Consider the following 19,566-nt stretch of genomic DNA (forward strand, 5'->3'; position numbering starts at 1 on the left):
CAGCTCAAGTAGCTAGCATGTAATTCAGTTGAAAATGAGTTTTTAATTCTGAATTTATTCTGTGTTGGTTTCTAGTCATTAACTCTTATGTTACCTTGATGAGAGTGCTGGGTACTAGACACATTGGATATTACTACTTTGCAGCTGCTTAAAAACAATGGATATAGCATTTTCTTGGAAGCTGACTCACTGTACATAATATGGCTTTGGTTTTGTCTCTCATTATGAGGAGTTTGTTCTCTCTACGCAAACAGATTTCTGCTACAAGCTGCCTAGTTGGTAAGCATCTGGTATCCCTCTGTTTAGTTAAAGGTCCTTAGAATAGTTTGGTTTTTCACCACTTTTCACTGTTGATACAGTACAGAAAAGAGAGTTTTTGTTAGACCTCTGCATGCACTCAGGCATTTGCTTCTGGAATTCACTCATAATCCCGACTTTCGTTAAGGAAGAGGTTCTTGTATGATTACTCTTGTATGAGTGTCTTAGTGCTGCTGTATTTCTGCAATTTTCTGCTTCTGACCATGTGCAGGATCCTCTTCCTTCTCATGCTGATACTCAGCTATGTCTCGTGTTGAAAGTTAGGTCATGTGCATATGTTGGGTATGTATTGCTGAGATTAATTTTCTTTTAGTTTAGCTTCTTGAATCACCTTGCTCTATGGGGATATGAGATGATGCAAAAGTTGGAGTAGAAAATACGCGTGGCCGGAGGTGGGCTTACAACAGTTGTCAGTTTAGCTTATCCTAATTTATGGTAAGATTGCACCTTGAGATGTTTCAAAGGAGGTTCTTGTGTAGTTACTAACGTTGGTTCTTGAATACCTGGTGACGTATCTTGTAAATGGAAGTACTGTATTTACTTGGAATGTTATTGCTGATGAAGAGAAGACCACAGAGAAGTCACATAACTGGGACAGTGATCCTAGAGAAAATCCTAAAGCAATCCTAAAGAAAAAAGGTCATGCAATTAAATGTTGACATCAAAACATCTATTATAACTAAATTAAAAGGTCCATCCCCTCTTTTGGATTTTCCCCAAACGCATAGCCTGCTGCAGATGTTTATATGACTCCCTTCACAGTAGTCATTCTGGTTTAATTAAATACCAGCAGTTGCTGACAAGAATATCTGTAGGCACGAGAATACAACAGAAACCAAAACTTTGCATAGTGAAGGTCATGGCAAGGAGTTTGCCAGAAAGCTCCTGAGCAAGTCAGGCTGTTTTTCTGTGCTTTTTGTCACATTTGCAAATTTGCTTAGGGGATAAGAGGACTGCCTAAGCTCATCCACTGTGGTGGTGTTCACTGCTTAATGCTACAGTATCTTATCCACTGCCTGTTTCAAGCATAAGTTTTGATGAACTGCAAAATGACTGAACTATTTTGGGTGAAACATGAGTAATGTCATCACTAGTAAAGAATAGAGTTTGCAGTTGTTTGTCAGGCACTGACGGATTCTGTGTCCAGGAGTTCTTCTATTTGTTCCTTTTCAGATGTGTCAGTAAAATGCATTTTCTTGCAACACAGTTGGGGAAAAATTCAGACTATTGGTAAAGATGGAAGCAATCTGAATTCCAGAAATTTGTTATAATGTCCATAATGAAACATGTTTGAGTTTTCTTGGTTATTTGCTGTTATTTTTCACTTCTTTCTTTTCCCTTTCTCAACCACCTATTTCTGTAGTAAGTTTTAGACAGTTACAAAGACCATGTTTTCCCTTTTATAATCTCTGCTATTATTGTATATACTGTGTACTTCAAGGTACCTTGAAAATTATCCAGAAACTCAATTGTTTTATGGCTGTGTTTCACATGTTGAGACCTGCTTTTTTTATGCACAAATTTCTTGTATTTAGGTTTCGGAACATTTGAATTCTGCAAATTGTTGAAGCATAGAGCTGGTTCCTATTCACTGTTTCAGGCATCCTTGCTATGTTATATAATAAAGAAACCCTTCTGTTTCACCTGATAAAAGAATTAAATACTGCTCTATTTGGATAGCCCTATCAGTAAGTAATTTATATCAACCTGTAGCACAACATTTTTGAGCCCTTGAAAGAGAAGGTGCATGGAACAGTCTACCTGGCTTTACTAAGGGTCAGTCACACTTGACCAATCTGACTGCCTTCTGTCAAATGACTAGGTCTTCAACTGAGGGTAGAGCAGTTCGGATGTTTTTTTTTAACTTTGACCTTAGCAAGACTTTGGTGTCCCACAACATACTCCTATTTACAGTCTGAATGGGAGGATGACTGGACAAGTGAAAAACAGTTGAAGAGTCATTTCAGAGGGTGGCCCATGGTTCATACTCTGGCTGGACAGCAGTTAAACTAGAGCTCCTCAAGGGTCTACTGTGACCTACCCTTACTTTTTTTTTTTTTTTAATATCTTAATTGGTGGCCCAGAGAGAGAGGTGGAATGCACCTTCATCAGTTTGTGGTAGTCACAGAAGTGGGTGGCTCAAATGCAGGTGGCCATCCTGAAATACTCACGCTGGAGGAAGGGGTCTGTCAAAGTCTTAAAATGTTCATCAAGGGCTCATGCCAGGGCTTGCTTCCAGGACTGGTAACTGTGCTGCAGAATGGTAGGGTTGTAGCTTTACTGAGAAGGACCTGGTAGTGGTGAACAGCAGGTTAAAAAGAAGTCAGCAGTTCACCCTGCTAGTCATGAAAACAGCTTCGTTTCCTTTATTTCCTTTTAGTTGGTATTTGTTTCACATTGTCCCAGACTGCGTGTGCAGTACTGTCTCCGGTTTTGCTCCTGTGCTCCATAGCCTCAAGAAGAACAATACTGATAAACTTAGACCAAGTCCACCAATATGATCAGGGAGCTGGAGTATGTGACCTGTGAGAGCCTTTTGTGGCTGTTTACCCTGGAGATGCTTTGGAAGGATGTAGTAGCAACCATCCTGGTATAGGCAAGGATGGATATCGGGAAGATGGAACCGGTCTCTTTACTGAAGTACACAGTGGGAAAACAAGAGACAGTAGCCACAAATTTAAATTGGGAGATATATGTTGAAAAATTTTTACTGCAAAGAGGATTAAGAGATTTTAAGTGATAACCTGTAAGCCTCTGTAGAGGTTTTCAAGACCTGAGTAGATAAAGCCCTAAGCACCTGGGACTGAGGTCAGTGTTGACTGAGAAAGCTTTGAGGAGGAAATGGAGCTGGATGACTTCCTAGGTCCCCTCCACTCTCAGTCGTTCTATGAAGAATCACCCATGGATGGGACTTAAGTAGCAAAACTAACCAATACTTTCTGTTTTATTTCTAAACTTCATTCCTTGTGTGAATGGTGTTTATTTCTAGTGCTCCTGAGTAAAATAGCTTTACCATAATCACTCATGTTGACTGTTTTTGATATTAAGCATTAATATCAAGACTTGGAATCTGCCTACTGAGTAAGCATGGAATAGGCAAGATAAATTCATTGGATGAACTCATGTAATCTAAGAAAGAAAGGAAAAATTCTCTTTTTCAGTGTCAAAAATATATTCTAGTTATAACTATATTATAGTTAACAATATCTCTTGCCTTTGTTATTCTGAACCTTGTGGTAAAACAGAGCAATTTGTAGAGCATTTGAATTTATTGGGGAGGGAGGAGGAAGCAACATGTTGGATAGTGGAACTAAATCTTCGTTTTTCCGATATTGGTTCCCTCCCCTCTTTGTCCAGGCCTGTGAAAAAACCTATTATCTTAGATGCTACGTATTAACATCTCCAAAATGGACAAGGTTTTACATAGATTCTTGCTGCAGAAATTACATATTGGGTGGTTTTAAGTGTGGTAGCCCTTCTCATGGTTTTGTGAAAAGTGCAGCTTCATTAGTCTTTTTTTGTAACCAAGAGAGCTTAGTGAATACTTGTGTGTTTCTGCTTGTGCTTTTAAAAAAATCTGTAGTGGTCAGTAACAGGCTTCTTTGTCATGGTTTCTGTGCTTTTGAATAAGTTGCTATCTCAGCTTGTAGTCTTTCTTTTCCTTTGCATCCAGGATCTGGATATATTCTTGTGAACTATTGCATTAGTATATCAGATTTTTCCATTATTTCTGCACTTAGACATGCATGCATACACATAATTGGATGCAGGTTCTGTCTGTCACGTGGTTTATGTATTACTGGTTAGGAAATGGATTTGGTTACTAGATATCTGTGAAGGGGATATGTATTTACAGTGGGAGTTTTTTGGCATGTAGTGGCCATTGAATTGTTGATATCTTAAATCGCTTCATACTTTCATCTCTAACAAGTGAAAAGCATTCACATGATGTTTTGCTGCATTACCATAGGCAAATAGGAATTTCTTGACTAACTTGGCCTCTTCCAGTGGTTCATTGAGTTTATTAGTTTCAGTTTAGCAGTTGCTATCGAGTTACAGATTTTACTGAAAACTGTCTTGAACTAGGAGACAAATTGGTCAATTCTTCCATCTTACTGCTTTCAGACTCACAGGCTCTTCTGCTTTATTCACCCTTAATATACACGGAAGAGTCTCTAAAGTGAATCTCTATCAGAAAGACAAAGATCTGAAAGAAGTTTTGCTTTTGTACTACATTCAAGGTAAGACTTTCAAAATTGTCCATGATCACATGACAAAAAGCATGAATAGTGAGACCTGCAAAATGGGACTGTTTCTGAGTTCCTGGCTTCTTGCACATTATACTATTCCTGCAGACTATTATGACTGTTTACTAAGTACTAAATACTTTGCTGAAATGTGCTAATGATCAGAGGCATACAAGCTGGCAGTGGCTGTGTTCCTTAACTAAAATGGTCAAGTAGCTTGCTACTTGTGCTTAGTGTTTACTGTGCAGAGCTACCTTTTGGGTAGCATAGGTGTTTCTAATTCTAGAACTGATATACTAAGTTGCATGATACAATATGGAATGTCTTACTAAACTGGCAGTGTTTTAGTAAACTTTTTTATTTACTTTTTGGTCCTGTGCTGAGCTTATTGTAATTCTCTGTGAATGCAGAGAATGAATGCACTGAATGCACTCGAGTGATATTTTGGTCATTTTCAAAACATTGGGAAGTAATTGGGAGTCATAGGGCAGGTTTGCTGCATTTTGGAGGGAATGGTAGATGCGTTTCTTTCAGTAAAGCCATAGCTTCAAGCACATGCACAGGTGGCGCCTGTCTGCACGCTAGAGTGCTGATCAAGTCGTAGGAGCCATTGACATCATTCAGCGGTGATGCCATTGCCTTCAGCTTACATGCACAGTTTGATGGAATGTTATTAATGTTTGGAGAGAGAGAAGACCTTGTAGCAGCCTTCCAGTACCTAAAGCAGGCTGCAAGAAAGCTGGAGAGGGACTTTTGACCAGGGTGTGTTGTGATAGGACAAGGGTAATTACTTTAAACTGCAAGAGTGGGGGTTTAGATTAGATAATAGGAAGAGAAATTGTGGCTGCCCTCTCCCTGGCAGTGTTCCAGGACAGGTTGGATGGGGCTTTGAGCAACCTGGTCTAGTGAAAGGTGTCACTGCCAATGGCAGGTGGGTTGGAACTAGAGGGTCTTTAAGGTTCTTTCCAATCCAAACCAGTAGATGGGATGTTTGAGACATTCCCATGTAGTCACTCAGAAGGATCTAAGAGATATTTTGGGGACTAATGTAGAAATAGCACTTAATATAGGCAGCTGGTTGCCTAATGCTAGCAGTTTTAGGGGGGTGGAAACCTACCGAAATTGGCACTCGTTGTGCTGCATTCAGCACCTATTTGAAGGCTTGGATCAGCAGTTGTCTATTCATGTACCTATTTCTGACTTTTTGTGACTGTCGTTTTGTTTTTTATGTAGCAGGTTTTACTGAACTATTTGTGTAATCCCCAAGCTAAATGTCTTACTTTTCTTTTTAAACTGCTAAATTCATCTGATTCTTTCAGTTGTTGCTCTGCAAAAGCCTGAATACTTAAGAGTATTCCTTTGTGTGCCATGATTATTTAATGGATACCTAGTTTAATCCAGATAGTTTGTTAAACAAGTATAGAATATGTGCAGGGTAAGCTTTATGTGGAGTAAAGCAGTAAGACTGAGATGTGAGTTTTGGAATATAGAAATAATTTTAAAATGTCTTGACGTGTTGTCTCTATAAATGGGATGACAGAGTAGAGTGTTTGCCCCCTTGCTACAGTTAATGTGGTTTTTTTTTAGTACGTCTTTGTGCTGAGATGTTCCCATCACCATTCAGTCCAGCAAGGGCATGTCTTGCAGCCAACAGTGTACAGGAGCAGTAGTAACCTTTGGTGGAGCTGGAGATGGTGTCTTAATCTATGTTATCCAGATTTGCCTGCAGCTGATGTCTGAAATGATGAGTCGCATAAAGCGAATGTTGAATTATTAACATGCTTGCTTTCCCGGAATCCTTTTTGCTGTCAAGCCTGTGTGGACGTATTGCTACTTCATTAACTGCCTGTAATGTCCTTAAGCACCCTCTCTAATAGTGATTTCTTGAAAATTGGCATGGTCTTCTTGCATGTTAGTTTTAACATTCTTATTGACAAAATTGCCCTTTGAATTTTTACAGGTGTAGTTCGACACGTATTGTGATACTTGCATAGTGGCAAAACTAATACAGTTTTTACTCAATAGAGATAGCTGAAAGTTCAGCATTGAAATATATATTGCAAATTGAGAGTTTAAACTGTATTGATTGAAAGTGAATCCAAGTGATTTATTGTGGAACTGAAGTTGCAGTACGAATTGGACAAAACTTTGAGTATTTAGGCTTGAAAGTTGCCAAATGGCTGCTTCTTGCCGAGTACTCCTCTGTTTAGATGACAAGTGAAGCAGTTCAGATAGCCTCAATGCAGACACCTGAAAAAGATTCCATGTGTCCAGGCAACGATACTGGAGCCTGCTGCCAGAAAAAAAAGGTAATGGAAATTTGCTTCACTCTGCAGTTCCTAGAGATAGCAATTTTTTTGATTAGACTTCAGACTTTTTCTTAAAAAGTTTCTCTAGCCTGATGGAGAAGTAGAGCATGCTGTGAAAGAGCAGAGGGGGAGTAGTGTGTTTTCTGAAGTAGTCTGAGAAGTCATCTGTGATCCAAAACCTTACTTTCTATACAGTACTGTGGATTGAATACCATGTGATTACAGGTGTATTGGTTCTCTTACAGTATGGGAGTATATAATTACATATCATGTAGGATCAGCTGCTTGTCTTCAGCATTTGTTTATAACTGCCTTAAAATGCTTTGAGATATGCCTTATTTGACATGAATTAAATCAATTCAACCAGGTTGATTTAGGAAGATGATGAATCTGTGTTAGTAATAAGGGAGTGACTTTTGAAACAGATGGATCCTCTTAAAAATTTTTAATTTCCTTTACATTTATAAGTGCTAATTTTCTTAATACTAATACAGTGCTGTTACTGAAGTAACTTTACTAGTAATTAGGAAAATTGTCTTAACATGGAGGAGACAAAGGGAAAAAATATTCTAAAACTGTATTTGAGTTATAAAAATAACTATGTATTTTAGCAATTCCTATTTGGAGCCTTCAGTTCCTGTATTATTTAAGTTAGTTCTTTTGGAAGATTGTGTGTGTGTAGGCTTTGAGTTGACATAACAGATGCTTGAATTCTCTCTTTCCAAGTTGTGTGCTTTGCAGTAAACATTAAAATGCCTATAGCATCATAAGTGTTAATATTTGGCAGCTCATACTACTGGTGTTCTTATGTTACCAATTTGAACGTGATGGTGATTTTTTTGTGGTGTTGAACAACCTCTTTTACATTTAATTTAACTCCTGTTGGGTATAAATTTAGCAAGTGGTAACATGGCTTAAAAAAGCCATAAATAGATCCAAGTGGCTAAGCAGTGTGGCAGAGAATTTATGCCTTCTGTAGCTGTCTGCACATCAGCAGTGGCCAAGTTTTGGTGGTTTTTTTGTTTTTTTTCATTCTGTGATGGCTCAGTTTTAGTGCATTTGTACCTGAAGACTTGTTCTTACAGGATGAGGGAAGAACCTTCTTGGAGAGAGGGAAAGTCCTTCTTCTAATTGTTAGTATCATATATAAAGAGATGAAAAACCACTCTTGCTATCTCTTATAAGTTTGATATAACTTGATTTCTGTCATTGTCAAACATATCACCATTAGGGAATTGCTACTAAATTTTCTGTGCCTGGTGCTAAGTGAAATTATGATGTTTTTGCTTATTTTCCACCCCACTTTGTGGAGTTTAAGTGCCTTCTAAATTTTGAATGTACTTGGGGTCCCACTTAGGGATGTGTGTATTATATGTGTAAGATAGGGAAAAATGTGATGAGTTGGCATGCATATATTGTAATGGTTTAATTCCTCTAATAGACAAAATGGGATGCTATTGTGCCTTTGAGAATCCTTTGTGGGATATTTGTTCTAAATACAGGATCTGTGCAGAAAAACATGTATAAACCAGGTTTGAGAGTTTTTTTTTTTTTTCTTTCAGGAACAGCAGAAATATGATTTGGGTATTAAGGATAAAGAATTCCTTATAGGCTTTAGTGATAGTAGCAAAACGTGATTCAAAAGCTGACTTGTTCTAAGTGCATTGCTGGCCATTGGGAACTAGGGTGAGGTTGTCTACACTGATGAAAAAATAATTTTGGGGACTCTGGCTCTTAGCTGGCTTAAAAATCACTGAATACTGTTCAGAGAAGAATTAGTCAAGATAAGCCTCTGCAGATAATCTGTTCCTCCCCTCTGTGACTATTTCATATGAGACACTTATAACAATATTAATCTTTTGAAAACTGTCTTTGACTGTATCCTACAGCTAAAGCATCTTAAATTTTTGTAGCTGTCCCCTTTGCTATTTTAGCAGTCAAAGTATACAATTATGTCAGCTTTCTTACCTACATGTAATGAAATTTCTTTATTGTCTAAATGCACATGATTGCTACTGAATTAGCTGATCTGAAATAGGGTGCTTTCTCTTGCTTTTTTGTGACAGCTGATCCTGTAGAATTTTTTAATTTTTTTTTTCTGGCGACTGATTCAGCTGGAGTTTTTTAAAGATTTTACACTAAAGCCTTTCTTTGAAAGGCTTAGCGAGAAAAAGCTAAGCCTTTTCTACTGCATAATCAACAGAGAAGGTTTTTATTTGCAAGATTACTTCTGAATTTGATTAATACCATAGTTTGCTAACACTTTGCTCTTTTGGGGAAAGGAGTGATAGACTCTGGTGCCCTTTAGTACTACTATAGTAGGTAGAGTGGATGAGACTGAAGTGAGATGTGATTTAGGGACATGCTGTTTTAGCCCAGAGGACTTGAGAAGAAATGTGCCTTGTAATGTTATCAAGTGACAGGTGTGGTGGGTTCTTTCTCATAACATTTAATTCAGTGCTCAGGCTGAGATTTCTGCTGGTTTTATGCAGGTGGATGTTTACAAAGTATAAGTAATCCACCTGTAGTGACTGTATTTTTTAAAAACATCCATTTGAAGGCCAAGTGTAAACAAAGACAGCAAATGGACAGATGGCTTCAAACTAAGTAGCTCTTCCCACCTAGGTATTCTAGCTAGTAATGTGATAATAAATTTATCTCATGGGGAAACACTACAGGAATGTGCTCAAACGATAGGCAGTAATAGTGAACATCTTAGGTTGCCCATGCATATCGCTCTGTGTCTGAGCTGGAATTCCTATCAGGAAGATGAAGGTTTGCAACTCTGCCCTTTGCTTTAAGAAAAAACACAAACCCATACAGAGTACAAATGCATCTTCCTCAATGTGCAATTGCTGGATTGCTGTGGAAAGCATAATGTGTATCTAGAACTTTACTTACATTGCAGCTATTATGTACAATAAGATAAAAGCTAGTTAGAAATTTCTACAAGCTTTTCTCTTGAAATTCTTAGCAGCCCCAGTAAACGTGTTTGTTCAGAGTCCTCTGCTTACAATCCTATGTTGTTTTAATTGAGGTGTTTTTTTTTTTTTTTTTTTAAGGAAGCTAACATACAAATGGAAAACATTTTAACTCTTGAAGATAATTCCTTCTCTTTAATTCAGCTAAAGATCAGATCACTGAAAATGAGAGTTTTGTACTTGGATGTTTTTACTGAAGCATGTTAAATGGCCTCTCTCTTCAGCCTCATCTCTTCCTAAAGCTGGCTGTTTGAAAAGCTCTCCAGCATAACTGATGGAGAGATGATTCCACATTTCCCTGCTTGAGTTACACTGAGCACAGATCTGATCTTCTTACAGAAGAACAGAGGAGTAAGTGCTTGCCAGTGATCTCCCAGTAGGCAAATACAGATTGCATACGTGCATTCTGAATTCCAGTAAGGCTGGCTTTTGGTATTCCTTCATCTTCTGCTTGTATAATTCAACAAAGTTTGATTTACTCATCAGCTGGATGAGCAGTCTGTGCTTCAGGCGTTCGCCTGTACCAGCGTAACTGTCTGTACGTCTGCTCAGCCACACGCATGGAAACGGGAATGAGCTGCTGGGAGCAAATACCACTTAAGCTACCACTGCTGCCAGGACATCTGCACAGCTGTAATGTGAATTTACTGATCTAAAGCTTACCTCAAAGTGAGTCACAGAGAATTTAAGAATTAAGAGGGTGCCTTACAAATACGTTTTAAAGACAGGTCTGCAGGAAGAGAGTTCAAAATAACTTTTGTAATATGTATCAAAAAGTTCACCATTTCTGAGGTGATATTTAAAAGTACGGACCTAATTAGAATGCTAAGCCCATGGTATTATCAAACTTTTAGGTGAGTGTAAAATACTTGTATAATAGTGGCTTCTTGTTGCAAATTCAGCATTTAATAGTTCAAATGACTAACTGGCAATGGAAGTTTGAACTGCAAACTTCAACTTGCTGAACTAAACTTTCATAGGAACCCCAAGTATATGTTTCAAGACATTTAGCTTGAGAAGTCCTGGGTGTGAGTTTTGAACTTGAGTTCATTCTGCTTCCCTTAACTGTTTAATGTGAATATTTTAGTGCAGCTTCCATATTGAAAAGGGGGGTGGGGAACAAAAAAACCCCACACCCACAAAAACACAAATCAAGACTTTGTCTAGTCTTGGTTGATTCACAGTGTTTTTCTAGAGAACAAAGAATCACTTAGCAAATATAAAAAAGGAATTAATTAGTCTTTTATTACTAAGGATTAACAACTCTCTCTTTAGGGTGAAAGTTGTACATTTTCTCAAGTAATTAAGTAGCAATTAACTCCTGGTTTAGTTTGGGATTTGTCATATATGTAGGAAGAACTACTGCATGAACTTGGAGCACTAGTGCATTCCCTTGGTCTGTGCTCTTGCCTTCCCAGAAGAATCAGGTAGGCTAATGAGTGCCTCTTAGGAGAGTGATGTTATCTTACATTTATTGTATGCTGGGAACATGCAGTCGGGAGGCTGCAGTTTACTGGCTAACCTGTGGCACACATTAGTGCTCTTTTCCTTCTCCCTCCTGCTTTTACTTCTGCAAAATCTTTTAGCGTCTGTGTGACCCACACAGATACAGAGAGTTTGCAGTTCTGGAGGGTGATATGGGTGGTGGTGTTATTGTGCTGTCATAAGGGCAATCATGGCACATTAGATCATAGCTCTTTCTGCTCATGTTCAGTCAGTGAGGTGCTTTGTTTGTTTACTTGTTTTAAAGCAGCAGTGATTTGGTTGTCCATGAAAGGTCAGAGTCGTAGCTGGTTGTGAGGGAGAATAAACCCAGTGTTTATCTGGTGCTCCTCTGACCAGAGTCTGGAAACTTGCAAAGGACTGGATGTTGTAGGGGGTTTTGTTTATTTAAACATTAGGATTCAGCTTGAGGATCGTTAATGCTTTGCTACCAGGATTATTAAGTGCATATTTAATCATCAGGAAGACCAGCATTTGATGGCTATCCTTCTGTAAAATAATATGGTAGGATTTTTCAAGTCTCTCTGGATTTTTTTTTTTCATGTGCTTATTTTGGAATATTGGGTTTAGTTCTTTAGTAATGAATTACTTATGTTGACTTCAGCTGTGTGGTCTTAACCTTGTGAAGAAAATAGTCTAAATGTGGTGAAATTCAAATTCTTTATTAGCAAAGGAATATTTAACTTTTGTTCAATTGAAAACAATTCTACTGTAGGGTGCTGGTGTCTTAGTAGCAGAAAAGTTTACTGAACTGACTTAGTCCTACTCAAGTATTTTTATTGTATTTACATTTACATACTCCAAAGATTTAAGCAGCGCAAATAAAATGCTTAATACATTTTGCAGTTTTGCTAAGCCTTTAGTAAGGCTTATTCTTGTGATGTAGTTTATGATGAGCAGTCTGAACAAAACATTGGCATTTGTGTATGTGAGTGTTTTCTGCACAAAACTTATTAGGGGCTGGATATAATATCTTATTATCCCAAAGTTGTATCGTGAATCTAAATGTTGTATGAAGGAAAAAAGTGTGGAGCTTATTTGGAGAGGTAAGAGTCACTACTGTGCAGAATTAGGCAGAAGTAGTGTCCCCTCTTTGTGCTGTGTTCAGGGGTGAAGTATGCATCTTAAAGTGCTTTTGTGTTTTGGGACACTGAATACTGTATTTCTCACTTGTGTATAACTATATGTACAGTAGAATTTATATAAATAGAAGCATATTCTGGAGGAAAATACTCTTAGCCCAAAATACCTGTTTTTCAATCTGCCCTGCTGTAATCAACCTGTCCCCTGGATAAAAGTCATCCCTGTCTAAGGAATGCTCTCTCACATCCTCTGTAGAGTAGCATTTGGGAGGGGTCAAGTCTCGTGCTTCTGAAAAGCATAATGCTTATCTTCTGGGCTGCTTTTGTGAGTTCTTCTCTTCCAAAGGCCACTGGAATAACATCAGAAGCACTGAGGCTCCTGAGCACTCTACCGTGCAAGCACCCTGTATCCTCCTAGCTGGGGGGATCTTCTGAGGTGGGAGACAGTGCATGGAGGGAGCTGCGTTCTGGTCATGCGTTTTGTGTCTGTGCCCTAGAACAACCTGTATTTAGGAGGAGGCAGTTAGGCTGTTTGTGCAACTTGGTGAGTCTGTGCTCTGTATGTTTTGGGTTTTTTCTCCGAAGTTCTTGGATGTGGAAACAACATTTTTACTGAAACTTTTTGACTTCTTGGGGAGGGCTTTTGCCATGTAGTCCAGTACAGTGATTTAGTAGATTTTTTTTTTTTTAAGAACTTTTTCAGAGTACATTCATGATTTAGTGGATACTGCTTAAGGTGTAGTTTCACAATACTTTGAACAAATCTGAATTGGCAGCAGCTCCTGGTTCTGCATTTCTGTCATTGGCATTTGTCTGATCTATGTTTCCTAAGCTGGTTTGGAGACCTCAGAGTGGCAGAAAATAATTGAATTTTTCTGGATTAGTTTGGTTGCTTGAACCATCCATCCTGTTGTAGTGCCTAAGAAGAGAGAATGTTGTTGAAAATACAGAGCTTACAGCAGCGTACAAGTTATGAGCATAGAACTTACTGAACCCTTACGGTTCTTCAAATGTAGCAAAGTAGTCCTTTTGAGCAATTTTGTGCTTATGACACCTTTTGGTCGTTGAATAGCACTGTTTAGTGTTGGGAAGAGACAAACCATGATGAGATGTTGTAGCTCCATTCTTCGATCAGTGGGCTTAAAGTCAAGACCTGCAGTAGGTCCCCTTTATCACTCATTCAGCTCATCAGAGTGCTGTAATCAGTTGAAAGTCTTCAGTGTCACAATAAGCCTTGTATTTCCCTCGTGCCTCAGACAAAGCTGGCTGATATGCAGAATTTTTCCTGCAATAGTTCCCTCTACCAGTGTACTGTCATGGTAACTTTTGTAAGATGCAGTGCTTTATAAGATTAAATATGTAGTCCCTGATCCATGAAGGAGTTTGGGCATTTGCATCCTGTTCAAAACAACAGATAGATGGTTTTGTTGATCCACACATCTGAATTGTTAGTTATTTGCTACTTTTACAATTTAACCAGAATTTATAGTTAATTTTATAGAAACTACTTATAAAGAAATATGGTTCTTATTTCAGAGGACCTGAAATACATTTGCAACTGAAGCATATTGCTTTTGTTTTAAACTCTTGTGCATTTTTACATCTCACCAAGCAGCATAAAAAGCTTAGAAATTACACGTGCTACACATGATGAGTTTAAGTCTTATCAAGCACTCAAGGAGTGTGCTCTGTCATTTGAGTAGGTGAATAAAATTAAGAAATAGCAGTGTGAGGCTAGGAGGCATGCAAAAACTATTCCTTCTGTTACTGAATCTGGGGACTGAATGACAAAAAATTGGCTAAAGACTTTTTAAGTGCCAGTCAGTGTTGGTGAAGGAAATGGGGAAAAATTTAATCTGATGCTTTGTTAGCATGAATCTTGAATGTGACTTTCAGAGCGTGTATTGAAAGGTCTTCTGACATCCAGGTGTAGCTTTAGTTCAAGCACTTCTACTTAGGAAAAAGTTATATTCATGAAAAAATTAATGTAAAAATCTGTTGTACCCCATCTGGAGTAGCTAACTACTTCCTTTGTTTCTTTCTAGGAAATATCAAAATAAAGCAGATGTTGTGTCCTGTACTGTTATCTCAAGGTTTTGCACGTCATTCTGTTATGTGCTTCTTGGCAGCAGGAATGTAAACTAATTCTTACAGCACTGAACTAGAACCTTGACAAGGTTACAAATACAGGTAAGAACAAATTCTCCCACTTTGAAATTTGTGGGAACATGTAGTTGCTTTTACTTTGACTTTGTTTTAATTTGCAATTTGTAATTGACTATGGATTAATAGTAATTTCAGAACATGTTAGATAAAATGATATGTTTTTTCTTCTCTAGATGTATTTGAATTTTGTTTAATGCTGTTTTTTAATAGGGAAGAAATATAACTTGAAGTATAGCTTCTTTCTGTTATACAAAGCACTGTTAATTAATTGGGGGGGGAAAAAGTAATAGTTCACCACCTAAAATGTCTGCTGACCCAGATTTTGGGGGAGGTATGTTCTCATACAGAAGACTGTACAGTGTCAGTAAAAAAGTCATGAAGTGTTTTGCCACTTTGGGATCAACTTACTGTCTGCGTGTGGCTTTTTTTCCCCGCAAGGTCTGCATTTCTGTAGGTGCACTGATAGCAACAGCACTGCTTCAATTACCTGTTTTAATCGGTTACAGAAAATCTCTAAATTTCCTTACAAGGTCCCCTGTAGCTTCAACTCTCAAATCACCTTTTCAAGGGTAAAGGTATCTTTTTTCCAGGTCAGTGAAAATGTTTTGGCTGCTGGTTTTTTATCATTAAATTTATCTGACAGTGATGGGAGATAACTGTTTGTCACCTTCTTCTGAACCTGTGTGTAGGGAACTAAAAGTCAATCTTCTTTTTCTCTGACTTCCTTAAAAAAAATATAAATTCAGTGGTATAAAACTATAATAATGGGGAAAAAAAACCCCTATCCTCCACAAATAACTGTGATAGAAATTGCATATTTTGCCTTGTATGTTTCTGAAAGATTTATTTCTGTTTTTAAACAGGGACTATGTGCTTTGAAGATTCTCTGTGAAATAGCTTTATTGCATGTGCCCAATCTGCAGAATCATGATCAAGTGAAGGCCTTCCAGTCTTGATTTTGCATTTTGGTGTCTTTGACAGGGAGAGTGGCTTGCTGCTTGTCAGTAGTGGCAGGCAAGAGTCTGGACTGTTGATATGAAGCAGTCTAATGTGTCCTGCTCTGAAGTTGAATAATGCAGAGGGTCGTAAGTCAGTGACAGGTTTGTGCCAAGGAGGTGGCATTGATTTTTCTTCTACAGTGAAAGATGGGTTCAAACATAGTTTCTTTTGAGGGTTTTTTTGCTAGTGTTGTGTTGATTGAATGTTCATACGTGTCAAAAAAAGGCACAACTCTTCTTGTGCTGTGCCAGTCAGACTTAATTTGAGTGGACCTCTAATACTCATGTAGCCCAACCCTTGTGTCCAGCTTCCTCAGATTTCTGTGTGAATCAAGAAGTCATCCCTCAGTTATGTAAATAAAAGTGTATTGGTTTACTCTGGTTTTGCAGACCTGCTGCAGAGACACTTATTCTGGTCTTTCAGACCTGTTTGGGAACAATTTATTGATCATATGAATTGGTGATTCATTGCTGCCTTATTCTCACCAAAGGTTGTCTGAAACTTTTTGTAAACAAATTGGAGGAGGTAAGAAAAATTATCTGAAATGCCTAAATTTAGAATAAGGGAGGACTCATTCCTAGTAGCGTACTGCTTCATGGTAACGAGTAAAATTCTTCAGTTTTAATGTCGGTAGTGTATTGGATAAACTTGGTTCTTTTTATTCAAAATCTGAGGTGCTATTTCTTTTACAAAAAACTGGCTGCTGTTTGTTAAATTGATGATTAAGAAGGAGCAAACTAAATTTACACTCAAAATGATTGGTCTCTTACTGAATTTAGAGAACCAAACAGTGATTCTGCATAGAAATAAACTTTAGTAGTGAAGGATCACTTTTATAGTAGGTCAGTGCTTTGTAGTATCCAAGGGCCACGTGTGCATCTGTTTTGAACAGCCCAGTAAAGAAGTGAGAACATTTTTATTGGCTAAGGAAATATGAGTGGATGTGGGCAAACAAAAAGAATTTCAGTTAATATCATAGGATGTAAATCTTGTGACAGTACGGTCAGGAGAGATAAGCAGCAGTTCAGTGCAGTCTTTGGTGGTGTAATAAAACCACACTGAGCTGCAGGGTTTGAGTTAAGGACAGAATGTGACTTCAGGGTTAATAAACCTGGACAGGTAATATCTGAATTAACCAGGTAGACCCATTTCACTGAAGTGCCAATGCACCAAATTTCTACTCCAGGAAAATGGTAGAAGAGCATGAATGGTGACTTATGCAGAGCGATCTTGACTCTTTAGCCTTCATTCTGGTCCCATGCAGCTGCTGGCAGCAGTAGTCTGCTTTGCACTGTCTAGGCCCAGCCTTGTTGTGTTGGATGAACCAGCCTGGCTATTTACCTGTCTTATGTACCACTTTTTGTAACTCTGTAAGTCTGATAAACTGTTTGCAGATAGTGAAGGGGATGGAATTTCCCAGACTCTGTAGTGTTTGGAGGAAGTGTTGTTAAAGAAAAACTGAAGCGGTTACCTGAAGACCCAAGATGGGTGACACTAATGAAGACATTGACTACAGTGGAGTCTTTCTTACTGAGAATGCCACTGCAGATTTCTTTAGTTTAAAGTTCCTGGCAATGGTACGATGTGAACTAAGGGCTGTTACAAAAAGTCACACTGGAAAGCACAAAATTTTCTGTAGTTAACTAGGAAAAGCACTGCATTTTTTTAAAGTTTTCGTTTGGCCACAGAACTATGTGAATTTCACTTCTGCAACTTGAATAAGAGGGAACCTGCCTGATGAAGGTTTCCTGACTAAAAAGGCATCAACCTGTGCTCTGATGACTTTGCACTATATGCTGTGATTAGAAAGGTAGATTCAGAGTCCCCTTTCAAGTTTTTTTCCTGAAGTTCATCTTGAGTATCTGAGGTATGATCTCTAACTTTGTATGTACCAAGCTGCATTCCAGAAAAATAAGAAGCCTCAGCATAGAAGTGTGCAGTTCATCCATGAGAGACACATAGCTGCTGCAGTAAGCTGAGCTTGAAGATCTGTAGTTATCTAGCTTCATCCATGTTTTAGTAAGGTACAAGAAAGCAGAATATAAAACTCTGAAAAGACCACAAGCATGTATGTTTTTCTGGTGTTAGCAGCATAGCTGCAAAGGTGCACTCCTGGTGCTCCTTTCTGTTTTTTCAGTCTTTTCTGTTGAAGGTTAGAGCCCCCTTGGATCTGCTGTCTAAGCTCTGGCTTCCAAACCCACTGCAGTCGAAGTGACGAAGTTTCAAAATACTAAAGCTAACTTTGCACTTCTTCAGTGAAACAGTTCAAAGAGTAAGGGCAAAAGCATCTCAGCCAGCAGTTGTGAAAGAAAAGAAATTGCTGGCACAATGTAGTGGTGTGTAGCTGAGGCAGAGCACAAGCGATAATGTTTTCAGGTAGTGGTACTGACGTTGATTATAGATGTGAATCTACAGTGCTAAATTGTGCCCTATGGTGGTTTTGTAGCTCCAGACCAGTTTTTAAAGTAGCTCAAGTACATTCTCAAAGTAATGTACATTCTTTGTAACTTGCTGGTTGAAAAGTAGCGGTAGGGGAAAGTTGTGTTTTGTTTGTCTTTGTTACTGTTTCTTTTTCCCCAACTGTTGTAACAATGGAGATGCTGAAATTAATTTCAAAACTACAGCTGTAGCTTCTAGGCATGTATGCTACTATTTCTTGTGTAAATTGAAGAGGCACAAACCAGTTTCAGAACTGTCTGCAGTGTGTGCAGACACACGTACGGCAGAGAAGTTTGCGTGTACACATAATACACACTAGTGAGGGATTGAAGATGGAGGCAGAGGAGCTTTCTACCAAGACTAAGTTTGTTTTTTTTATTTAAACCAGAGAAGTTATTTCTTCCTGCACTTTCAGTGGATTTTGAAAATGTTTCATAGGTGTGTTGATTATTTATTTGTCATTTACATCTTTAATATCTAGTGCAGCATTTTGTCTGTTGAATCATCATTCTTTTTTTTATAGCAGGAGCACATGTGTTTTGTAACAGGAAACTCTGGCACTGTTTCTTTTCCACGGCACTGACTTATTAAAAATGACTAGCCTGTTGAGTGAATCCTTCTGTGGAAAAGACATTTTACAGCACTCTTTTATGACCTAAACCCAAAAGATTGATGTTGGATATTCTCGTATTATGAAAAGATACATTACTGCCTTTGGGACTGTTGGCCATCAAGGTATTAGTTTAGTTCTGATGTTCTCTTTGAAACTGACATGTGATCTGAAAATTATTTTATAGTATCTATAAAAACTTTGATTGTGGCTTTTAGACCTTTGTAATATAATTATGTGTTGGTTGCTGTTATGGTTTAACTCTATTCAGCAACTGAGCACTACACAACTGCTTGCTCCTCCCTCTCCAAGGGGGGATGGGAAAGCAAATCATAAAAGTGAGACAATTCGTGGGTTGAGATACAGACTTTTTAATGGGGAAGAAAAGGAAGGAAAAAAATAATGTCCTGCCTGTGTATCCTCCCAGCTTCTTGTGCCCCTTCAGGCTTCTTGCTGGCAGGGTACGAGAAGCAGAAAAGTCCTTGACTTAGTATAAACACTACATAGCAACAACTGAAAACATCAGTGTGTTATCTACATTATTCTCATACTGTATCCAAACGCAATTCTATACCAACTGGTAGAAAATTAATTTACTCTATCCCACCTGAAAGCAGGAGAATATCCCCTCCTTATTCTATACCATTTGGATCATACTCAGGTCCCACACTTTCCAATACATCCCAAGTAATCACTGTCACCTTTCTTTTGGTATATACACACAGAAGTTGTTCTGTAATACTATTTCCTATCGGTCTATGGGCCATCCCTCAACAATGTCTGAGTTTATTTTGTTCATTACTTTAAGCTTCATCTGTCATAGCAGGAGAGGTTGTGCGTAGTGTTGGATTGTTTCATGCTAAAGCCATAACTGCTGCACTTGTCTGGTTTTATCACCAAAATTGGTTCTTC

General features: G+C 38.2%; 1 protein-coding gene across 1 annotated transcript in view; it reads left to right on the top strand.

Annotated features, from left to right (window-relative positions):
- PPM1B (protein phosphatase, Mg2+/Mn2+ dependent 1B) overlaps nt 1–19,566 on the top strand; it is a 57,562-nt gene that overhangs the window by 10,035 nt on the left and 27,961 nt on the right. The window contains exons 2-3 of the mRNA XM_027903596.1: nt 4,444–4,559; nt 14,486–14,630. The gene's annotated coding sequence lies outside the window, so the exon portion shown is untranslated. The remainder of the gene's footprint in view (nt 1–4,443; nt 4,560–14,485; nt 14,631–19,566) is intronic.

This window comes from Empidonax traillii, unplaced genomic scaffold, assembly GCF_003031625.1.
Source record: "Empidonax traillii isolate 1590-97213 ecotype Southwest subspecies unplaced genomic scaffold, ASM303162v1 scaffold984:size454904, whole genome shotgun sequence".
In the NCBI taxonomy this organism is placed as follows: Eukaryota; Metazoa; Chordata; class Aves; order Passeriformes; family Tyrannidae; genus Empidonax; species Empidonax traillii.